The sequence below is a fragment of the Triticum aestivum genome, chromosome 5D, assembly GCF_018294505.1.
Source record: "Triticum aestivum cultivar Chinese Spring chromosome 5D, IWGSC CS RefSeq v2.1, whole genome shotgun sequence".
Taxonomy (NCBI): Eukaryota; Viridiplantae; Streptophyta; class Magnoliopsida; order Poales; family Poaceae; genus Triticum; species Triticum aestivum.
Genome location: NC_057808.1, coordinates 238,613,445 through 238,630,161, shown reverse-complemented (window position 1 = coordinate 238,630,161; position 16,717 = coordinate 238,613,445).

Here is a 16,717-nt window from a genome sequence, read left to right as displayed (position 1 = left end):
CCCGGCACCAGTCACCGCCGCCGCGGACGCCGCACCCGAGGCCGCCTCCCTCGACGCGGGTCGCCGCCGCCTCCCCGTCCTTACCGTCCTCCTCTTCCTCCGCCGCCCGGCCGCCGTCATCTCCTCCGCTCCGGCCAGCAGCGGCTCCGGCGAGCTCCCTCGAGCCGATCCAGATCTGGTCAAACCTAGGTTGACCCCGAGATCCCCCGAAATATTTCCAAGTCATGTTACTTTTACAGTATATTGCCATGTTCATCGCATCATAACTCTCTGCATATAGCTCCATTTCGCGCGTGTGATATATCAAAATGTTCATCTCGTGATGCTCTTCATTTTGCTCCATTGCACCATGTTCATTTGAGTCCATCTTGAAGCCCAAATCTCTGGTGCAAGAGTGCTAGTTGCTATTACTTAGCAGAACTTGGTGATTTGTTATTTTTGTTGCATTTAATCTGTGCATCTTATGGGCATGAGCTCTACATGTGTATTGTTGTATGCCATGCCCATCTTTACACAGTGTATGCCATGTATTTTTGTGATCTCTGTGGTGACTAGCACAAGCATGCAAACTAGGCTCCGTAATGTTTCTGATTTCAGGGACTTAGTATTTCTCCAAGTCTTTGTCTGCTGTTATTTTGTTGCCATGTAAACTTGATGCTACAGAGAGATCCATGCATATTTTGGAGATGTTCAGTAAGGATGTTTTGTAGATATTGTTGTAATTGATCCATTCCTGCCCTTGTTTGCAATTATGGAGTGTCATAGCATGACTCAATCTTGCTCTACTTTTGCAATAAAATAATTCTGGCAGATTATTTACGTGTTATTCAATTTTGCCAAGCTTGTTGTAGTTGCTTCATTCATGCTATGTACTTGCTCTTGCCATGGATAGCTTCATAAATATCCCATCTTGCTGTAGGTATGCTTGTTTTGTCATGCATTGCTTTGTGTGAGTGCATCAAGCTCACCAAGATGCCTTCATATTATTGTTTCTGCCATGCTCTGTTTTCTGCCAAGCTTGAAACCTGTTAACGAAACTTGCTATGTTTACATGGTTGCCATCATATCTTCTGGTCCTTTTTGGCTTATGGTCAGTAAGGGACTTTTGTCTTATCCATCTAGTATAATACTGCCATGCCTTGTTTTGCCATGCTAAGTTCCTGTAGCATGTTGATTTCGTGCTCTGAACATTGCTACCTGATGCTGTTTCAGCCATGTCCAGTAATTTCACCAAGTCTGTGAACCTGTTATCTTTTGCACTTTTGCCATGCTTGTTTGAACCTGCTGTGTTGTGGTCTAGCCATAGCTCAGTGTTCATCTTTTGTCAAGCATCTCCTGTAGATCACTGCCATATGCTTTGTTGCTATGTTGGAGTGCTGTAGCATAGTTTCTTGATGTGGTTTAAGTGCTATCATGCTGTTAATCGCAGATTCGTGGCATTTTTGTTTTGCTTGCCATTTGCAATCCGTGCATCCGTTTCCGGTGATCTTTATATCGATTTCAACCAAAATCATCTCATCTTTCCAGTGGCATTCTTGGTTTGCCAAGTTGCTGCCTTGTTCATCATTTTTCTTCCGGATCACGCATATGCATGGCATATCATATCTTGCATATCATTCATGTTTTGCATCATGTTGTTTGTGCTTCTCCCGTGATTGATTGTGGTTCCATTGCTTGTGTTCTTGTATTGGGTAGAGCCGGGAGATGAGTTCATGAATGAGGAACCTGTTGAGTACGCTTACGAGGATCAAACTTTCGACAACTCTGAGAACCTTGCAGGCAAGATGACCACCCCTCGAAATCACTTCTATCTTTGCTTTGCTAGTTGTTCGTTCTATTGCCATGCTGCGCTACCTATCACTTGTTATATCATGCCTCCCATATTGCCATGTCAGCCTCTAACCATAGCAAACCGTTGTTTGGCTAAGTTACCGCTTTTGCTCAGCCCTTCTTATAGCGTTGCTAGTTGCAGGTGAAGTTGAAGTTGGTTCCATGTTGGAACATGGATATGTTGGGATATCACAATATCTCTTATTTAATTAATGCATCTATATATTTGGTAAAGGGTGGAAGGCTCGGCTTATGCCTGGTGTTTTGTTCCACTCTTGCCGCCCTAGTTTCTGTCATACCGGTTTTATGTTCCTTGAGTTTGCGTTCCTTACGCGGTTGGGTGATTTATGGGACCCCCTTGACAGTTCGCCTTGAATAAAACTCCTCCAGCAAGGCCCAACCTTGGTTTTACCATTTTCCACCTAAGCCTTTTCCCCCGGGTTTTCGCGAGCCCGAGGGTCATCTTTATTTAAACCCCCGGGCCAGTGTTCCTCTGAGTGATGGTCCAAACTAGAGCCACTTGCAGCGCCACCTTGGGGAAACTCGAGGATTGGTTTTAGTTGTACGTAGTGTTCATCCGGTGTGCCCTGAGAATGAGATATGTGCAGCTCCTATTGGGATTTGTCGGCACATTCGGGCGGCTTTGCTGGTCTTGTTTTACCATTGTCGAAATGTCTTGTAAACCGGGATTCCGAGACTGATCGGGTCTTTCCGGGAGAAGGTTTATCCTTCGTTGACCGTGAGAGCTTATGATGGGCTAAGTTGGGACACCCCTGCAGGGTATTATCTTTCGAAAGCCGTGCCCGCGGTTATGAGGCTGATGGGAATTTGTTAATGCCCGGTTGTAGAGAATTTGTCACTTGACTTAATTAAAACACATCAACCGCGTGTGTAGCCGTGATGGTCTCTTCTCGGCGGAGTCCGGGAGGTGAACACGACTTGAGTTATGTTTGACGTAAGTAGGAGTTCAGGATCACTTCTTGGTCATTACTAGTTGACGACCGTTCCGTTGCTTCTCTTCTCGCTCTCATTTGCGTCTGTTAGCCACCATATATGTTTAGTGCCTGCTGCAGCTCCACCTCATTTCACCATCCTTTCCTATAAGCTTAAATAGTCTTGATCTCGCGGGTGTGAGATTGCTGAGTCCTTGTGACTCACAGATTCTACCAAAACAGTTGCAGGTGCCGACGATGCCAGTGCAGATGATGGGTTCGACCTCAAGTGGGAGTTCGATGAGGAACGTGGTCGTTACTATGTGTCTTTTCCTGATGATCAGTAGTGGAGCCCAGTTGGGACGATCGGGGATCTAGCATTTGGGGTTATCTTATTTTCATTTGGATCTTGACCGTAGTCGGTCTATGTGTGTATTTTGGATGATGTATGAATTATATTTATGTATTGTGTGAAGTGGCGATTGTAAGCCAACTCTTTATCCCATTCTTGTTCATTACATGGGATTGTGTGAAGATGACCCTTCTTGCGACAAAACCACAATGCGGTTATGCCTCTAAGTCGTGCCTCGACACGTGGGAGATATAGCCGCATTGTGGGCATTACACTTTTAGGGCCAATTTTCAAGGAACCTATGTCCGACCTCCGGATGCAGACGATTGAAGTCACATAATTCAACAGCCCGGAGAGTCAGCCCGAAAACTTTGGAACATGTTTCTCACTAAGAAGAATCAAATCGTCCACTGCCCGGATGCCGAAGCCTTAGCGGCCTTCAAGCACAGTATCCGGGACGAATGGCTCGCCAGACACCTCGGCCAGGAAAAGCCTAGGACAATGGCAGCCTTAACAAGCCTCATGACCCGCTTTTGCGCGGGCGAGGACAGTTGGCTGGCCCGTAGCGGCACCAGCGACCCAGGTACATCCGAAGTCAGGTATGGCAACAGGAAGCCGCGACACAATAAAAATAAGCGTCGAAACAAAGAAGACAGCTCAGATAACACGACGGTCAACGCCGGATTCACGGGATCCCGACCCGATCAATGGAAGAAGCCATTTAAAGGCAGCAGAGAAGGACCGTCTAGCCTAAATAAGATTCTAGACAAATTATGTCAGATCCATGGCACACCCAAAAAACCTGCAAATCACACCCATAGAGATTGCTGGGTTTTCAAGCAGGTCGACAAGCTAAATGCCGAACATAAGGGGAGGGAGACACCAAGTGAAGACGAGGATGAGCCTCGCCAGCCGAACACTGGAGGACAGAAAAAATTCCCACCCGAAGTCAAAACAGTGAATATGATTTACGCAACTCACATCCCAAAGAGTAGGCGCAAACGCGCACTCCGGGACGTATACGCTGTGGAGCCCGTCACCCCCAAATTCAATCCCTGGTCAGCCTGCCCAATCACCTTTGATCGCAGGGATCATACGACTAGTATCCGGCACGGAGGATCAGCTGCCTTGGTGCTCGACCCAATAATTGATGGATACCATCTCACCCGAGTCCTTATGGACGGCGGCAGTAGTCTAAACCTGATATATTAGGACACTGTCCGCAAAATGGGGATAGACCCGTCAAGAATCAGCCAAAGCAATACTACCTTTAAAGGAGTAATACCAGGCATCGAGGCCAGCTGTACGGGCTCTCTAGTACTAGAGGTTGTATTCGGTTCTCCCGACAACTTCAGAAGCGAAGAACTAATCTTCGACATCGCTCCATTCCGAAGCGGCTATCACGCACTACTCGGAAGAACGGCCTTTGCTCGTTTTAATGCAGTACCGCACTACGCCTACCTTAAGCTTAAGATGCCCGGTCCACGTGGCGTCATCACAGTTAGCGGAAATACAGAGCGTTCCTTACGCGCGGAAGAATATGTGGCGGCTCTAGCAGCCGAACACTGAGCGGCCCCTCCTACCAGAATAAACGGTCGTCAAGACCACGGACATGGTTAGACGAGTCCGTCGCTCCACCAGATATAACAGCCCAGATAAACCCGAGCTGGGGATACCCCCATAAGAGGTGCCAGGGGCTGCTCGCACAAAAAAAAGAAGCCCATAGTTTGGCTCGACCATATTTATACAATAGCATATTGCATTTTCATGGTTCATTCAGATTAACCAACTCTTCGCACGAAGTATTTCACCTAGGTTTTCCCCTTTTTACAGGTGATCATCATGCTACACCCTTTTAGGATACGACACAACGGAGATAAAGGCGCAGACGTGCAGCAGGGCCCCGCTCAAAGGTTTCTCTTTAGATTAAGACCCTGCGTAAACCTTTTTTAATGTCTCTTGTTGCTTCTTCCCCTCTGGACACTTAACACAACCAGGAGGGAAACTGGCGTTCCTGACACTTCGTCACGCCAGACTAATGCATGTACCTGGAAACACAGGGCTCATTATCGAGCGCGTTATTCAGCCCAATATATGTTGTAAAGTCCGAATACCTTAGGGAGTGTTCGGCATCGCGAGTTTGGCCTTATATGCATCAGCTCCAAATCATGTCTTTGGTCAAATGTTGGGTTTGCCCGGCTCCCGTGTTTTGCTATCTTACGTTCCGCTCTATCGGCTAAGGCTGCGATTGTGCCCTGGTTCATCTGGATGAGCACCTCAGTAGAGAAAGCCGAAAACTGACTATGATGATACAGCGCGAGACTGGTCAACCACTCGATGACTCAGCTAAATCTTCACGATTCCTCCGCATTAATGAAGGACCGGTTTCCCGGTCACGTACATACGCGCACCATATTCGGATGAACGCGGAAGTACCAGGGGCTATATAGTAGCCCCACCGTCAAACTCCTATGGCTAAGTGAAAGTGTTAAAGCTATATAGTCCGATTGCCTGGTTCGCCGCGCTACCACCTCATTAACGGACCAAGACGTTGGATCAAGTGTGACTACGCGTTTTCTCGAACACCCCCGCATTATATGCGTGGGGCCTAAAGCCGACGACTGCAAACTTTCAGGTTATATACATACATAAACGGCCGCACATGAGGCGCTATAATACTTTCGGGCAAAAGTATAAACACATCCTTTATAATCAAAATAGCATTGTTTTTACAATTGAGATACATGTCACTCGAACATGGCACTCTTCGAGCACTGAGCCTCTATTAAACAGGCGCCTTCTAAGACTTCTTCAAAATAGTGCTCGGCCGGGTCCTGGCCTCCCGCCGGACCCCGGGTTGCAATAGCGGTGGTTTCCATCCCTGCCCAGTATGTTTTAACACGGGCAAGAGCCATCCGCGCACCCTCTATGCACGCCGACCTCTTCAAAGCATCGATATGCGACACAACACCAAGGAATTGTTGCACTAATCCAAAATAACTGTCCGGCCTTGGTCCCCGTGGCCAAAGATGATCCACGACAGACCTCATAGCAAGCCCGGACAACCTATGGAGCTCGGCCCATGCGGCCATCCTTTCATTCAACGGCAGCGGACGCGTCGGGGCACTGAACTGCGACCAGAATAACCTTTCCACCTTATGGTCTTTCCGATCTTTGTAAAATTCGGTCGCATCAGCAGCACTCTTTGCCAGGTCCGCATACGCGTCCGCAGCGCTCCACAACTGATCCAGAGGGGCATACTTCGGATCTCCGAACTTCATTCGCAACAAATAGGGCCTCCCAGCCGTGATATCTCCGGCTTCACGAAGCTCCTCCCTTATCCCTCTCATTTCAGAGCGGGTTTCCTTGGCTGCCTCCAGGGCCTTCTTCAGGTCAGCCGCTTTCGCTTGGTTTTCCTTTTCAAGGAGCTCATGGCGGTCGGCGGCATCTTTCAGCTCAGCAGCCATCTGGGCTATCTTTTCTTCGCTCTGGCGATGAGCAGCCTGTTCGGCTCTTAACTCTTCGACCGCCTTCAGAGCGGCCGCATCACTTATTCGGGCTTGCTCCTTGGCTCGAGCAAGCTCCGCCCAAAGGGTCTCTACGGCGGCAGCTCCATCTGCAGTCACAGCATATCATAGATACTAGCATCATGCTCCTCTTAAACATTTGCTGACAAGTCGAACATACATACCCTGGGCCTCGTCAAGCCGCTTGTTAACAAGCGCGATGTCGGCATCGGCCACGTCAAGCTGCCGCTTCAGTTCGGCAAAATCAGCAGTCCGGTCAGCCGCCGGACCCTCAGCCGCCTGCACATAAAGCAGCGCGATTATTACCAGAGATTATGATCCTCTGTTCGCCACCTTTGGATGGCAACCAGAGTCTCAGGGGCTACTATCTATACAGAGCACACCTAGCATGTGCGGTACCGTCAAAAATACATATATTATTTTTGCGTACCTCAAAGCCTCTCAGCAGACTCGTAAAAGCTTCATTCAAACCGCTTTTGGCGGATGAAATCCTCTCAACCACCGTACCCATTAAGGCACGATGTGTCTCTGAGATGGCCGCTCGCTCCAGAAGACCCATCAGTGTGTCTGACGGTGTGCCGGACAATCCCGGACTCTTCCTGAAGCTCTCCTTGGGAGCAGGATATTCCGAACTTTGGGCAGCCGAAGTGTCAACTTCTGGCCTTGGCGGATCAGGAGAAATCCTCCGTGACGACACCTCGGGGTCGTCCGCCCCATGTGGCGGGGAGGCAGGAGGAGGCGTTTCACTCTCCATCATCTCCGGAAGAAGATCCCCCGAAGACGAACTCTGTGGAGAAGGGCTACGAGCCGGACTGCAACAAATATGTCTCGGTTATTATTCTCAGAGACAAAATAGGATATACTTACCAAAGTACCTTTTTTCAGTTACAGCTCGGTTGAGGGCTAGCCCCCTTGCGGGCACTGTGTGGTAAGGACGCCCTCTGGGGCAGGGCCCCCTGGCGAGGGTTTCTTCCCTCGTTTGGAAACCTCCATTTCCAAGTCCTTGGAAGCGGCCCTTTTCTTATCGTGAGGAGAGGGGATTTCAGATCCACCTCCCCGATTATCCTCCTTCGCGGAGGAACTTACTCCCCCGATTTGGATGTGTAAAGTATGAAGCCCATCGGTGGCTTCTCTATTTCTCCCTTCATCTTCGCCTGATAGCACCTGATACGGTGCGCGCTCAAGCATCCTGACCAATAGAGGATCCGGCAAGCCTTCGGGGAGAGGGGCCGAACACCTAATCCTCTCCGCCTTCCTTATCCAGTCCTGGAAGAGAGCAATTTTTCAAAATGATGTTATAACAAACATAAAGGACGGTGTGTTCGGTAACGGAATTACTTACTTGGGTATCCAGGCGGTTGCAGTTAAGACCCACGTCCTCGGTGGTGTCCGGGCACTTTATTTGTGATCCGAAGAACAACCCATACATCTCTTTGAGGGTCATACTGAAGCATTCTTGAATGGTTCATGGTCCTTCCGGGTTGAACTCCCACATACGGAGAGGTCGACATTGGCAGGGCATGACCCGACGAACCAACATTACTTGCATTATCTTGACGAATCTGACGTCCTTCTTAAGAAGGTCTCGGATACGGCTCTGCAGCGTCAGCACGTCATTAACTGGCTCCCAGTCCAGCCCATTGTTGACCCATGACGCCAGTTGCGGTGGAGGACCCGAGCGGAACGCTGGGGCGGCCGCCCGCTTTGTACCTCGGGGAGCTGTGATGTGAAACCACTCCCGTTGCCATAAGTCAGAAGTTTCTGTGAAGGAACCCTTTGGCCATGGGGCGTCGGCGCCTTTGCTTATTATAGCACCTCCACACTCCACGTGACGCCCGTCGATCACCTTCGGCCTCAGATTGAAGGTCTTGAGCCATAGGCCGAAGTGGGGGGTGATGCGGAGGAAGGCTTCACACACGACGATAAACGATGCTTGAGCCCGTAATAGAACATGAGCCCTCTCACGAAGGGATCAAGACTAAAACCTAGCCCCTGGAGGAAGTGGGGAATAAATACGACACTCTCGTTGGGTTCGGGAGTGGGGATGACCTGCCCTCGAGCAGGCAGCCTGTGCGGGATTTCGGCGGTGAGATACCTGGCTTCCCTAAGCTTCTTGATGTCCTCCTCTGTGACAGAGGAGGCCATCCACCGGCCTTGAAGGTTGGATCCGGACATAGTCGAGGGTCCGAAGTGCTTAAGCTTGAGCCTTGGGTGTTGGAACTCGAGGTGCGGGAGGGGAAGGATCGAGCGTAGGAAGAAAAGGACAGGCCTTGGCCCCTTTATAAAGAGGACGAATATCAAGCGTCCCCCGCGTGACCGTTTGGAACTTGCCTAAAATCGAGGAGTCATATTAACAAGCGCGGTTGGGTTACCCACACCTGTATTGATGAGAATCCCATGATAAGGGGAACACGATCTCTGCTTCGACAAGATGTGCCAATAAAACCGCCTCGCAATACGTGCGGTGGCAAGTTGTGAAAAATGGTTCGAATAATGACCGGGCCGTGGCGTGATGTCACGCTATAAAAAGTTGTCAGTAGATTAGATTTGTGGAATGTTGTGCTCTCTACGGTAGTATGTGGAATTTGTTTTGCAGAGCCGGACACGATTCTTGTCTTCAAAATGTTCTATGGAGTATTCGGAGAAGGAACCCGCCTTGCAATGCCGAAGACAATCTACGTGCCGGACTCATCGTCATTGAAGCCTGGTTCAGGGGCTACTGAGGGAGTCCTGGATTAAGGGGTCCTCGGACAGCCGGACTATATACTTTGGCCGGACTGTTGGACTATGAAGATATAAGATTGAAGACTTCGTCCCGTGTCCGGATGGGACTCTCCTTTGCGTGGAAGGAAAGCTTGGCAATCCGGATATGTAGATCTCCTTCTCTGTAACCGACTCTGTGTAACCCTAGCCCCCTCCGGTGTCTATATAAACCGGAGGCTTTAGTCTGTAGGACAACAACGATCATAATCATAGGCTAGCTTCTAGGGTTTAGCCTCTACGATCTCGTGGTAGATCAACTCTTGTAATACTCATATCATCAAGATCAATCAAGCAGGAAGTAGGGTATTACCTCGATCGAGAGGGCCCGAACCTGGGTAAACATCGTGTCCCCCGCCTCCTGTTACCATTAGCCTTAGACGCACAGTTCGGGACCCCCTACCCGAGATCCGTCGGTTTTGACACCGACAGCCGCTCCCGAGGAGGTCTTGCGTTGTTCGCCTCGCGAGGTTCGGCCCCTCGCGAGGGTCTTGAGTGTTTGCTGGTGAAGACGGGCCATACTGGGCCGCGATTAGAGCCATGCCATGGGCCGCAGGCAGGCAAGTCTGGGGGCCCCCGTTCCCAGAACGCCGACACCTCCCGTGGCAGCGGGGTCCATATTGGAAACTAAGGGATATTAAGGCCTCCTTTTAATAGAGAACTGGAACAAAGTATTAACACATAGTGAATACATGTACTCCTCAAACCACGGTCATCACCGGGAGTGGGCCCGACTATTGTCACTCCGGGGTTGCCTATAACTTGCAAGATCGGATCTAAAACATGGATATAATGATGAAATCATAAACGGTTCAGATCTGAGTTCATGGCACCCGGGCCCAAAGTGACAAGCATTAAGCATACCAAAGTCATAGCAACATCAATCTAAGGACATAGTGAATACTAGGGATCAAGCCCTAACAAAAATAACTCGACTACATGATGAATCTCATCCAAATCCTCATCGACCAGCGAGCCTACGAAGGAATTACTCACTCCCGGTGGGTAGCATCATGTAATTGGCGATGGGGAAGTGTTGGTGATGATGAAGAACGAAGATCCCCCTCTCCGGAGCCCCAAACGGACTCCAGATCTGGCCTCCCGATGAAGAATAGGAGGTGACGGCGGCTCCGTCTTGTGGATGCGATAATTCTTTTTCCCTGTTTTTTTTCCTGGAAAATAGGATTTTATAGCGTAGGTTTTAGGGTCTGCGGGGCCACCAGGTGGGGACAACCCACCTGGGCGTGCCAGGAGAGGGGGCGCGCCTGGGCTCCCTGGCGCACCCAGGTGGGTTGTGCCCACCTGGTGGGCCCCTCTGGTAGTTATTTGCTCAAATAATTCTTAAATAATCCATAAAAATCTCCGTGAAGTTTCAGCTTGTTTGGAGTTGTGCAGAATAGGTAGCCAGATGTAGCTTTTCCAGGTCCAGATTTCCAGCTGCCGGAATTCTCCCTCTTGGTGTGTACCTTGCATATTATGAGAGAAACGGCATTAGAAATACTCCAAAAAGCATTATTATGGATAAAAACATTATAAATAACAGTAAGAAAACATGATGCAAAATGGACGTATCACCCGGTATCGTATCATCCCACTATCTTTTTGCCTTTACTTATTTTAGTTCGATCTTTTGCATTAGATGAATAAAAGTTTAGTTCGATCCTTTCTTCTTTGAGAGTTTGCTTAGTGATCTATCCTTGTAATCGTGTGCAAGATATACAATAAAGTTTAGCTTGAGTTTTTGCTTTCTTTACTTTCATGTTGCAAATAAAAGAGAAGAAATAAGGAAGAAAAAGATGAAGGAAATAAATAAAAGGAAAGAAATTATGAAAAAGATCATATACTAATCTTATGGTCGGTGATGACACCACATAAGGAAAAGTATAAGTAGAAAATTTTATTAGAGATTACAAACATAACATTAGTGAATGATGCAACTCATGAAAGAATTAATAAGGGAAGAGAAGATTCACATATAAACATACTATCCTAGAAATCTTTTGTGATTGTGAGCCCTCATCAAAATATTATATGCCAAAAGTATTGACGTTGGACAAGGAACACAACTTAATGGTTTATGTTTGTTTATATTCACGTAGAAGTCATATTGTCATGGATCCTTTAACATGTGGTGCTTGCCCCTATCTTTGCTAGCCAAAAATTCCGCACTAAGTAGAGATACTACTTGTGCATCCAAAAACCCTTAAACCCAAATCTTATTTTCAAGTGTCCACCATACCTACCTAGGGATTGAGCAAGATCCCTCAAGTAAGTTGTCATCGGTGCAAAAAGGCAATAAAAATTGCTTCTAAAAGTGTGAGATCATTTAGTGTAAGAGAAAATTGAGCGTTGTATGAACTTGTGATGGTGAAGCATAAAAGCGATAGACCTGCATAATAAAGGTTCCTATCACAAGGGGCAATACAACGTGACGTTCTTTTCCACTAAGGGGTTGAGCATACAAACAAATAAGCGCATGGCAACCTCTGATTCCCTCTTCGAAGGGCCTATCTTTTACTTTTATGTATTTACTTTTATGCAAAGAGTCAAAGTTTTCCTTCTATTCCTTTTTATTTTTCTCCTTTGGCAAGCATCATGTGGTGAGGAAAGATCTAGGTACATATGTCCAGTTGAATATAGATAAAATGAGTTATTATATTGACATTACCCTTGAGGTGAATACGTTGGGAGGTGAAACTATAAGCCGCTATCTTTCTATGTGTCCGGTTGAAATGTTTTGCTCATGTGTACGCAGTGAGTGTTAGCACTCATAGAAGACTATATGATGTTTGAGTATGTGGACTTGCCTAAAGGCTCCGATACGTAACCCTTCCTGAAAAGATGATGAACTGTAGTTGCAAAGTTGACTGAGAACATAGTTTGTTGGTCTCTAATAGAGTTTTTGCTTTATACTTCAACAGTGTGATGAATTGTCACTTATTCATGAGAAGTCTATGATAAGAGCTTTATGATAAGAGTCTGATGTTTAAGTTTGTTGTTGTTATAATAATGAACATGATGCTTCTATGTCCGTATTTTGTTTTTATCGACACCTCTCTCTCTCTCAGCATGTGGACATGTTTTTCGATTTCGGTTTTTCTCTTGAGGACAAGCGAGGTCTAAGCTTGGGGGGGAGTTGATACGTCCATTTTGCATCATGTTTCCTTACTGTTATTTATGATGTTTTTATCTATAATAATGCTTTTTGGAGTAATTCTAATGCCTTTTCTCTCATAATATGCAAGGTATACACAAAGAGGGAGAATTCCGGCAGCTGGAAATCTGGACCTAGAAAAGCTACGTCAGGCCACCTATTCTGCACAACTCCAAACAAGCTGAAACTTCACGGAGATTTTTTATCAAATATATGATGAATATTGGAGCAAATAACTACCAAAGGGGCCCACCAGGTGGGCACAACCCACCAGGGCGCGCCAGGGAGCCCAGGCGCGCCCTGGTGGGTTGTGCTCACCCAGGCCCACCTCCGGTGCCCATTTTCTGGTATATATATATATGTCATTTTGACCTAGAAAAAAATAAAGAGAGGACTTTTGGGACGGAGCACCGCCGTCTCGAGGCGGAACTTGGGCAGGAGCACTTTTGCCCTCCGGCAGAGCGATTCCATCGGGGGAATTTCCCTCCCGGAGGGGGAAATCATCGTCATCATCATCACCAAAACTCTCCCATCTTGGGGAGGGAAATCTCCATCAACATCTTCAACATCACCATCTCATCTCAAACCCTAGTTCATCTCTTGTGTTCAATCTTGTTACCGGAACTATAGATTGGTGCTTGTGGGTGACTAGTAGTGTTGATTACATCTTGTAGTTGCTTTCTATATGGTTTATTTGGTGGAAGATTATATGTTCAGATCCAATATGCTATTTAATACCCCTCTGATCTTGAGCATGATTATCATTTGTGAGTAGTTACTTTTGTTCTTGAGGTCACAGGAGAAATTATGTTGCAAGTAATCATGTGAACTTGATATGTGTTCGATATTTTGATAGTGTGTATGTTGTGATTCCCTTAGTGGTTTCATGTGAACGTCGACTACATGAAACTTCACCATATTTGGGCCTAAGGGAATGCATTGTGGAGTAGCAATTAGATGATGGGTTGCGAGAGTGATAGAAGCTTAAAGCCCAGTTTATGCGCTATTCCATAAGGGACCGATTGGATCCAAAAGTTTAATGCTATGTTTAGAATTTATTCTTAATACTTTTCTCGTAGTTGCGGATGCTTGCGTGAGGGTTAATCATAAGTAGGAGGTTTGTTCAATTAAGAACAACACCTAAGCACCGGCCCACCCAGATATCAAATTATCAAAGTACTGAACACGAATTAAACCAACATGATGAAAGTGACTAGATGAAAATCCCGTGTGCCCTCAAGAACGCTTTGCTTATCATAAGAGACCATTTTGGCATGTCCTTTGCCTCAAAAGGATTGGGCTATCTTGCTGTACTTTGTTACTACTATAGTTACTTGCCTGTTACAAATTATCTTGCTATCAAACTACTGAGTTACTTACAGTTTCAGCACTTGCAGACATTACCTTACTGAAAACTACTTGTCATTTCCTTCTGGTCCTCGTTGGGTTTGACACTCTTACTTATCGAAAAGAGCTACAATTGATCCCCTATAGTTGTGGGTCATCAGATACTCTTGCTTATTGAAAGGATTAGATTGATCCCCTATACTTGTGGATCATCAGTCACCTCTGCTATCAAAAGAGCAATAGCTCTCAACTCAGCCTCTACACTCGAGCTGTCTATTTCTTTGTCTTCCCGGAAATGAGACAACCACCAAGAAAAACACAGTAAGCAGGAAGAGAGCGGCGATCTGAAGGATCACTAGGCCACGTAGCATCCTAATAGTCCCGGAGTTGTAACAAGCTGGAACTGGGGAAAAAGAGATGATGAGAGATCATGCACGAAGATATTGTAGAACACGAAGAAGGTGACTATAGTGAAGTGAAGTGGGAGCGGAAACAAACTGACTCGTAATATGGACAGGATAGGATGTATCCGGATGAGTGACATCGAAATAGACAAGACTCCCAACAAGATGACAATAACGTGCCTGGTCACACAAGATCTCACCATCAAAAGCACGAAGGTTAACATTGAGCTCCATAGGAGTCTCAGAAGTGCGCTCATCACTAAGAGCCGCACGAGCAAGAAGATATTGGATATACTTTTCTTGGGAAATAGAAAAGCCATCAGAGGTGGAGGAAACCTCAATCCCAATAAAGTAACGAAGAGGACCAAGATCATACATAAGAAATTGCTCATTGAGACGGGCCTTGACAAAGGCAATGTACTCAGAATTGTCGCCAGTGATGATCATGTCATCAACATATAGAAGAAGAAGAACGCGACCACGAGCAGAAAGGTGGACAAATAGCATTGGATCATGAGCACTGGGCAAAAAACCAGCTGCAGTGACCACAGAGGCAAAACGCTCAAACCAAATGCGGGGGGCTTGCTTAAGGCCATATAGAGAGCGATGAAGATGTCAAACCATGCCATCAGGAACTAAAATACCAGGTGGTGGCTGCATATAAACTTCCTCATGCAACTCACCATTAATAAAGGCATTCTTAAAATCAAGTTGGGACACAGACCAATGGCGAACGGAGGCCACAGCGAGAAGTGTGCGGACAGTGGTCATATGGGCCACATGAGCAAAAGTCTCATCGTAATCACGACCATGCTCCTGTTGAAAGCCACCAGCCACAAGACGAGCTTCATAATGCTCAAGAGAACCATCAGAGCGAGTCTTAATCTTATAGACCCACTTACAAAGTGAGGGGACGAACACGGGGAGGAAGAGAAACAATGGCCCACGTGCTAGTGTGCTCAAGGCAACAATCTCCTCTGCCATCGCGAACTGCCATTCAGGATGAACAATAGCATCTTAATAAGAAGTAGCACTACAAGAAATATGTCAACTAGTGACCTTCTGTTAGTGACCCTGGAAGAATTGGTCATAGATCTATGACCATTTCAGACCAATTGGTCAAAAGCTGTTCGGGGGGCTCCAAACCCTAAACTATAACGACCATTTTGGTCAGAAAGGTCGTAATTTCCTTATACGAAATGGTCACAAAGCAGACAACACTGGTCCGCTACCTTATTTCTAGCTGATCATGACCAATATAGATGGTCATAACCTTGTAAATTATGGTTGATTGGTATGACTAGGCGCCACCTCATCAGTTTTGCCTATGTGTCATGTCCATGTGTCAATTTTTGCCCTAGGTTGTGAAGCAACCTATATTTCTGTCATTCCAAAAAATCTCATAAATTCTTTGGGTCATATCTTCGTCAAATATGTAAAAATCCTTCCTTGCCTAGTTCAAAAATAATTGAACAATATTCATTTTCCTATTCTGTTCACAACATCACTTTATGAAGGAAGTGCTATTTATATATTCTTGATTGCCCTCGAAATTTTTGGGCACTTTTTCCTATCCAAATCATTGCCTCATGACAAAATTCAGCTCCATTTGCCCAGCAAATCTTCCTCGGTGAATTTCCAAAGTTTTTGTCCACCCAGAAGCATTATGAAGGAAGTACCACCTAGGATCCTCCTTTTGAGCTGAAAATTTGTCAAGACATTCTTCTTAGTTGATGATCATCCTCAGCCAAAACTCACGCCCATTGGCCATGTGCATTTCCCGTACCGCTAATCAAACACTTGGCTGCTAATTCATCTTTGAGCATAGTTCGGTCTCCTCATGAGAATCTTATGTTGTAATTTTCTTCCTAGCACCTACCTGGCGAGTGCCCAGCCCACTAGACATGCCTAGGCCGCCCAGAACGCATGGCAACGCCACGGTCACGCGGTGACCGCGCGGCGGGCATGCGAGCTTACGCGCTCTAGAGTTGGGGCCCTCGGCCACCGTCCAAACCTCGATGTCTCGCCAGCAAACCATGTATTTCTGATTAAATAGATACTTATGTACCTAGAAATGATTTTTGTAAAAAATAAAGAGCAAACTATGAGGCAGCTGCAGTTCAAATTTGACCTGCTTCCTACTGAATCGGCGGGAATTTGTGTTTTTCACCAGAGGTGGATCAAAACTTTTGACACACAACCATTTTGTCAATTGTGCATTAAATATGGCCTAGTATTTTATAAAATTGATTAGGTCCAATTTTGTAACAAATATATGGTAGATCCTTCACAAAAAAACTCATTTCGGGCACTCGAAAAATGGAAATGAATTTTCCGTGCAAAGAAAATGAAAACTCCCTTAGGCAACATTGTTTGGAATTCCAAGATGCACCCTTGTGCACAATATGAGA